This window comes from Condylura cristata, unplaced genomic scaffold (genome assembly GCF_000260355.1).
Source record: "Condylura cristata isolate star-nosed mole 26May11 unplaced genomic scaffold, ConCri1.0 scaffold00004, whole genome shotgun sequence".
Classification (NCBI taxonomy): domain Eukaryota; kingdom Metazoa; phylum Chordata; class Mammalia; order Eulipotyphla; family Talpidae; genus Condylura; species Condylura cristata.
In genome coordinates this window covers 60,069,505-60,077,335 of record NW_004567105.1, presented here as the reverse complement: position 1 = coordinate 60,077,335, position 7,831 = coordinate 60,069,505, and the positions used below count along the sequence as shown (strand labels likewise).

Below are 7,831 nucleotides of genomic sequence, written 5' to 3'. Positions count from 1 at the left end.
CGAGCGGGCCGAAAGGGGGAAGCTTTCTGACGCGGACCGCAAGCGGAGGCTGCGAGCGCCGCCGCCGGAGAAGACCGACGCTTGGTCAGAGCCAGTCTGTGGCGCCGGGGCCTGGCCGGCTGCTTCCCGCCTCAGCCGCCGCCTCCGCCCCCGCCGCCACAGACACCGCCGAGGCGGGCGCAACAGAACGCGTGGCCCCTCGGCCTTTCCTGGCCCGGCGAGACCGGGAGCGGCGGCACGGGAGGTGAGTGCTGGTGCCCGCGCCCGGCTCTCCTCTCGGGCCGCTGGGACCCGCAACAATGGGGGCGGAGTGGAGACTCGGCCCGGACCCCTGGTGCTCAGCGGTTGGGGCTGCAAGTCGAGGTATTGGCGGCCCGGGCTTCGGGGCGCTGGATCGGACGCTGGAAACTCCGGTGGCCCGAGGCTTGGTGGCGATCTTGCCCTGGACCCGGGGCCTCGGTGACTCAATATTAGGGTTTTTGTAGCGAGGAGCGGAGTCTGGGGGAGCGGAGACTTAATTCCACTGGCGTGCGCTCTTGGCGCTTGATGTGTACGCCCTGGAGGCTGGTCATAGCGGTGTGTGTGTTTGTGTCTGTCGGGGGTTGGGGTACGTTTGGAATTTCAGGGACCTCGGTGTGCTTGGTCTCCAAGGCGCATCGGGTTGCATCTCTCCTCCTTCCCCCGAGGTCGGTAACTTGGCAAATCAGGGTCTGGTTGGGGAGTAGAGGCATTGAGAGTTTAGTTTTTCTGAGATAACCGTTGATTAGTTTCTGGAAAGGTAGGCTCGGAACTGGGCACAGGGGAGTTGAACAGAGCAGGGTTCTCCGGGCCTAGATTCAACTTGCTGTGGAGTAGTTCTCATGCAGGGAAACTAGCCACAAAAGTGTCACGGTGAGCATTAGGGTCAGGCCAGAGTTGTGATTCGAGGAGGGTAGAGGATGATTGGTAGGCTTCCGAGATTGGAGGATTAGCTTTATGTGGACCGTGGTGGTGGCAACCTAAGAGGTGAACGGGGAAATTTGTTGAGTGGGCTTCCTGATAGAGAATGACCTCTTACCGCGGAGGAGTGGGTGACTCAGATCTGTTAGAATTCCTGTTGCTTGCTAGTGGATGTGGCTGACTGTATTAGTGGCTGAATTCTGAGACGGAGGGGGCTGGGAGGGGCGTTTGGGTACTGAGTAAGTTTGTTTCTTAAGAAGACAGTATGGATCGTTCCTTCTGCAAATTAGAATGGTAGCTGTCCTTGACAATATTTCAAGTAAATGATTTCTTTGTGGCGTTTGGGGCCAAAGCTTTCCTCTGTTCATTTTTTCCTCCTTTGTTTTTGAATAGTGACTCATTTTCTTTTCAGCACTGTGGCTATTGTTTATAATGATAGACAAACAGATGCCATAATGTATGTAAATTCTAGGGGTTTTCAATCCAATTCTTATAAATTTAAGAGCCTGTTTTCACTAATTTTTGTGTAATTGTTTAATTCGTACAGCTCTAAAAAGGACTGTGAAAACCCTAAGAGTTTATGTTATTCAAAAACTCTTAATAGCCCTAAATCCATGAAACCTTATTTCTCCTACTGCCATGGAGTCATTTCATTGCGAGTGTTAGTTAGCATCTCACAGGACATTATCTTCACTAGAAATGTTATTCTTCTTTAATGAATTTAGTCTATACAGTGTTACAAATATGTCTTTGAAAGGCATTATAATGTGCAAACTCCAACTTTGAGACCTGCAGCTGTGCACCAGAACTCTGAATGTATTCAGGCAAAAGTTGGTGCATGTTGTTTGTAGATGAGATGTCAAAACCTATATAACACAAACAAACAAAAACTATCAGAGTGGCTGTACCTTCTGAGTTTATTTAGACAATTAGGAAATACTGTCTGGTTGGAATCTAGTCTTAAAATTTCAGGTGATTCTTGATTTTGTAGTTGTACTGATAGTTCTGAGGATTTTTTCCCCTTTAATCCTTAAAATCATTTAATAAATGACTTGAAATAATTTACTTCCCTTGAAATGTATTATTTTTTCTCTATCTCTGTGTCTCTCAAATTTTCTATCTTAATACATTTATTTGTAAGCCAATATATTGTATTTTGACATTTTAATAGTAATACGTTTTAGTTAAGGAGTGAAGGAAGAAGTGATCAAGTATATGAAACTTAATCAGTGAAGCTGTTGAAAAAATTTTTTAAGTGTTATCAATGCAATTGAATATCTTCATATGAGTCCTTGGAAAAAGTTTAGCTATAATGTATTCACAATGGTATGCGATTATTTTTACATTATTTCCTTTAAATATAACTGTTAGCTTTTCTTCTGTTGATGAGCTAGGTAAACATTTTGTTTTTGCATGTGTTTGGATAAGCAGTGATATATAAATACTGTATATGTGTTCAGGTTCTCCAGGAAGCCATCGCACTTTCCTTCCCACTGTGATTTTGTGACCATGAAGGCATTGCTTCCCTTTTGTCTCGTTCATTGTAAGTAAGCTGTATATGTCAGCACATTACTTTGTGTGCTGTCCCCTGCAAAAGGGGGAATAAGATTGAGGTAGTGCTCAGTTTACTTGAAATTGCTTACCTCTTAATTTTTATGCATAAAATACAGTGTAAATCTGAATTTTTGGCTTTAACTATTAAATTCCATTCTAATAGAGTAAAATGATTTTTTTCCCTTGTGTTTTCTATCTTTCTGTGCATATATCTTGGTCAGAAATAAATGAAGACATTTGCGCCCTCCCTGGTGGTGCAACAGGTTAAAGCACAGCACTATGAAACTGTTGCAGCCACTGCAGCACGAGTTCAACCCTCGACCAGGGAAGTGACTCACATGGTGTGGCAGATCTCTCCTGATCCGACTGCTGCTCCCCTCAGCAGTGTATTTCAGTACATCTGCCTGTTCTGCTCCCCACTCTTGTCTCTGGTGAATCTCACCCCCCACACTTCTGGCTTGTACCCCAGTTCTATAAATAAAGCTTATAAAAATTAATGAAAACAATTGAAATCAATGCACTTAGTTAATAAGTAATTCTGTGAAATAGCTCTTAACTTTCCAAATGCTGTTCATTTGATCAAATAGAATAAAAACTGGATTATTTGTTGTTTTTGAAGGCAAAACATTGTTGAAATATTTTTGACTACTTCTTAGTCCAATGACTAATGGGTTAACTTCAGAGACTACTGGAAAGAAGGCTTAGAGTTTTTGATTTCTTTAGAAAAATTCTTACATGTCTAGAAAAGCATGATCTTTGAAGTCCTCCTACCTCTTCTTGCTTTCTTTTAACCTGGATAAGCTGTTAGCCATTCTGAAGTTTGTTTTTTACTTTATTTCATCTAAAAAGTGAGGCTAATACAGTGTTCATTGCAGGTTCTAGTGCAATGGAGGCCTGCAGTGAAAGTTGCTTCATGTGTGGTCAGTGTTTGCTGTTAGTATGTAGGGGGCACTGTTCTCTCTAGTATTGGTAGGAAGATTGCAGCTAGGTGTAGACACCGGTGAGAGGCCCAGTTTCCTGTCTGTTTAGGAAGTCTGTCCACTGTCTGCACCTGTTGGCACTCTGGATAGATGGAATTGGAGAGATAGTCTTTATCTAGAATTGGTGGGCAGGAGTCCATACTATAAAGTCCAAGGTCATTCCTGGCACTGGTAGGTTTTTGCCCTAGCAGTTTGTGTGGAGAAGCCAGAAAGTAACTCTTTGACATGTCCTTGTTTTGGGAACTGTACATTCCCACTGACACAGTGCTGGGATATGCCAGTGATATTGTAGTCTGTGTGGCCTTCAACCAGGATGTTTCTCCAGCTTTTTTCTGTTGGCATCAGAAACCTGGTTTTGGTCTTTTTCCATGGAAGTTTCCAGATGCTGGGGAGGTTTGTTATCTTTTTCTAATTTGGGCTGCTTTGATAGAATCAGCACTCTATTTAGAGATGTTTTTGATAAACAGAAGGCTCACAGGCTTTGTTATAGATTTTGTTCAGTTTTATTTTTTCCCTATGGGAGTCAGGAGAAAAATAAGTATGAACCAGAAGTGGTTTGAAATAGCTAACCCTAAAATCTCTTCCAGTCTTGCCTTTCTCAAATTACTCACTCCATTCAATATGGTTTTAAACTCCAGTTAGAAGTAAATAGTATTTCTCTGGCTTCAGAATATCATGAATATCTAGATTCTGTCTTGACTTCAACAACCCACAAGGACCTCTTATGACTGGCCTCTTCTTTGTCTTTTCTTCTAGTCTCTCCTCTGCAACAATTCCTCTGGCATTTGAGACTCCCCTTATAATGAATTCCTTGAAGGTTTCAGCATATTCAGTATATTTCTCCTGCTAATTTTCTTCCCCATTCTATTGCTTGTTTGACTTTTAGGCTTGCATTTAATAGTAATTCAGGCATCCCCATCCTTCAAAAGCCTTCTTCAATTCTTTCCATATTAACTGAATGTCTATCCCTTTTGTTTGTTTAGAGATAGGAAAAGTTTATTGAGGAGAAGAGGAACCTTTTGTTGTTGTTTAGAGATAGGAAAAAAAATGAATGTCTACTCTTTGTTTGACCATTGAAGTCTGTGCAAGTTTCTTTCATAATCACACTGTATTCTTGCGGTATTTTTGTGTTTTCCATACCTAGGTTGTGACCTACTTGAAGGCAGGACCTTGACTTGTTTATCTTTATATCCCAGTGCCTAACCATTTTTGGCGGAGTAGCTACTCAGTAAATGTTTGTTGAACGAACAAATGAATGACCTCTGCATATGAAATGACAGGAAATCATTGTGGAGCTGATGGTGTGATAAGAATTCAGACTTTCTGGCTGTGTCACATTCTGGCTGAAGCAGTGGTTCTACCTTTGTATTTCCAGGTTGCTGAAAGTAATACTTTACTTTGTTGTGACAGTGTGTTGTTGGCCCTCGCTGGTGGCGCAACGGGTTAGAACGCAACACTGCAAGCTAGCTGCAGCCGCTTTAGTGTGAGTTTCCCCAGGCCCAGGTGGTGATCCACGTGGAGTGGCAGGGCTCTCCTCACCCGCCCGCTGCTCCCCTCAGCCATGTACTTCCTCGATCTGCCTGTTCTGCTCCCCACTCTGTCTCTGGTGAAGCCTCTCACCGCCCCTGCACCTCTGGCTTGTACCCCAGTTTTCTGTGCATAAATAAATAAATCTTTAAAAGAAAATGTGTTGTTTATTCAGTACATTCATGGTTTTGAGAGTGGGGGACTGTTACTTGTTCTCTTTCCCTCTTGTGAGGGTCTACCTTGGAAGAGAATGTTACAGTTCTTCATTGGTATTATTTAGATCTTCCATTGACTATTTATTTCTTTGAATGCTTTGCCCTCAAGTGTGGAGAAGAGTCTCTAGTTTGGGCCACAAGGTCTCTAGACCATGCTGACTCAGCTGGTGAATGGGTAATGTATTTAACACTAGGATGTTACAGTTTTGGTCGAATATAATAAGATTATTTGTTCATATTTACTCAGGAATTTAAACTCAGTGACCCTAAAATTATTTGTATTGATTCTTTGTCCAACCTAGTACCCTATTAACACTGAAATTGATAATGTTAATTCTTTAAGCTGTGTGTCTGAGTTGCTAATCTAGAAATTATGGAATTGTGTTGATTAATTTTATTACTATCATGGTTCTTTTTAGTGGTAAAATAAGTTGAGAGTGTACCGTCTAATTTTCACAGCTGGTCAGGCCACATAGAATCCCACAAGGTCAGTTGTGAGCGAAGTTATTGAAACTTGAATGATGCATCATTCCTTTACTCAGGTGACAAACATCTCAGAGGGCAAAAAAGGAAGGTATGAAGAGTAACTGTAGTTGATTAGAGATAAAAGTTGATATGGAATAAAAAGGAAAACTGAGGCAAAGTATAAAATACTTTATATGTGGCAAGCAACTGTAAAATTAACATTTTGTGAGCAGTGTTAAGGTGTTATAATTAAATTGTTTTGATTTAGGTTAGCTACAATACAAGCATGGACAATTTCAGCCAAGGCAGGCACATTAGAGGCTCATTGTTTTATAGCATCATTGTGACAATTAGTATAGGTAGAAATGAAAATATGGAAAAAGGTCTATGTATACCTTGCATGTGTATGATACAGTATATAAAATACATTCATTTTACTTCACTTCCCAACAACTCTGAGGCAGGTAACCCCATTTCACAGATAAGGAAGCAAATACAAAGAGGTGAAATGACTCACTGTCAAGTGCACAAAACCAGTAATAAAAGTTAAAACTTAAATACCAGATTTTCTGATTCTAGTTTTGTGCTTTTTTATGTCCTCATAGGATATTACTAGATCTTCAGTTTGGGATGATAGTTACCCTTTATTCCAAACTCCTGTGCAGTAGAGGATGCACACAGAGAAGGCAGTGCCACACTGGGAGAACTGCTTCATTAATAGCAGCCCACTAACTCTGGATGAGCTGTATAGATGAGGAACCTAGAGGGAGCCCCACTCCCCTCATAGGTCACTTAGTGGTCAAGAGAGAAACCCAGAACCAGGTCAGTGTCGTTTTGTGATGAGACCTGGTCACACTAGTAGAGGTTTTCTTTCTAAGATGATGATATATAGGAATTGGAAGAAAAATGAACTGTTGGGAAAGAATCCTTTAGGTGTGATTCTGACTTGAACTTGAACTTAAGCTCTTTGGTCTCATTGTTTCTTCTAATTCCACTCTCCCCTACTCTCTCTAGTTTTGTCTTCCCAATTGTTTCACAGACCTTCCACCTTATCTCAGATGCCAATTTGCCATAGTCCATGGTTTTCAGAGTTGTCTCCTCCAGATCTGAGAATCTCTTGCCTGATACTATACTATACTATTAGGCCAGTTACTACCCCTAACTTCTTTTACTATTTGTAGGCTGCTCAATGTTTTGGGGGGTGGTGGTGGGGTCAAGAGTCTAAGAAGTTAGTTTTCACTGTTTGACTTGGGTTCAGGCCTCTGTGCCTCTCAGGATACTTCTGTGGTGCCATCTCTCAGGGTCCCACTTCCCACAGAAACTGCTGATATATTTCCCAGGGTTCATTTTCTAGACCTATCCCTCTCTTTCATTCTTGACCTGTGACTTCACTTTAGGATTTGTGTTTCCTAATCTCTATCTGTTATAATATTTAGTCACTCAGAATCTCTTGATTTTAGAAAGTCCTTCACTTTTCCACATTTCCCCCCAATTATACAAGTAACATATGAACACAGTTCAATTCATTTGTTTTTAAATAATTAACCCATAACCCCATATCTCAGTGTTAACCACACTTAAGAATTTGGACTATATTTGTTCAGAACTTCCTCCCCTCCCTGCCCCCCACTGTGTGTGCTAACATGTGAAAATAATTCTTTATGGAAGTGAGATCATAATACATCTACTCTTTGTAACTTTTTATTTAATGGTTTTGTCTTGGGCAGTTTCTCCATGTTTAGGATACATATCTATTATATATTTTATTTTTTAAGATTTATTTATGCATACAAGAACTGGGATACAGGCCTGAGATACAGGGGTGGTGGTGGTGGTGAGAGGATTCACCAGAGACAGAGTGGAGAGAAGGATAGGCAGATCTACTGAAATACACTGTTGAGGAGAACAGTGGGTGGGATTGCTACAGTGGATAGCTTCAGTGGCTGTGGATAGCTTCATTGTGCTGAGACTTAACCCCATTTGCCATCAGGGAGGCCCTGTTGGCATATTTTTTTTTTTAAAGATTTATTTATTCATACAGAACTGGGGTACAGGCCAGAGATGCAGAGGGTGAGAGGCTTCACCAGAGACAGAGTGGGGAGCAGAACAGGCAGATCGACGAAGTACACTGCTGAGGGGAGCAGCGGGCGC

General features: G+C 41.7%; 1 protein-coding gene across 1 annotated transcript in view; it reads left to right on the top strand.

Moving 5' to 3' along the window:
- The first annotated feature begins 207 nt into the window (after window positions 1-207).
- The window catches only part of RAD54L2 (RAD54-like 2 (S. cerevisiae)), a 75,796-nt gene continuing 68,172 nt past the window's right edge, over window positions 208-7,831 (top strand). The window contains exon 1 of the mRNA XM_012720676.1: window positions 208-244. The gene's annotated coding sequence lies outside the window, so the exon portion shown is untranslated. The remainder of the gene's footprint in view (window positions 245-7,831) is intronic.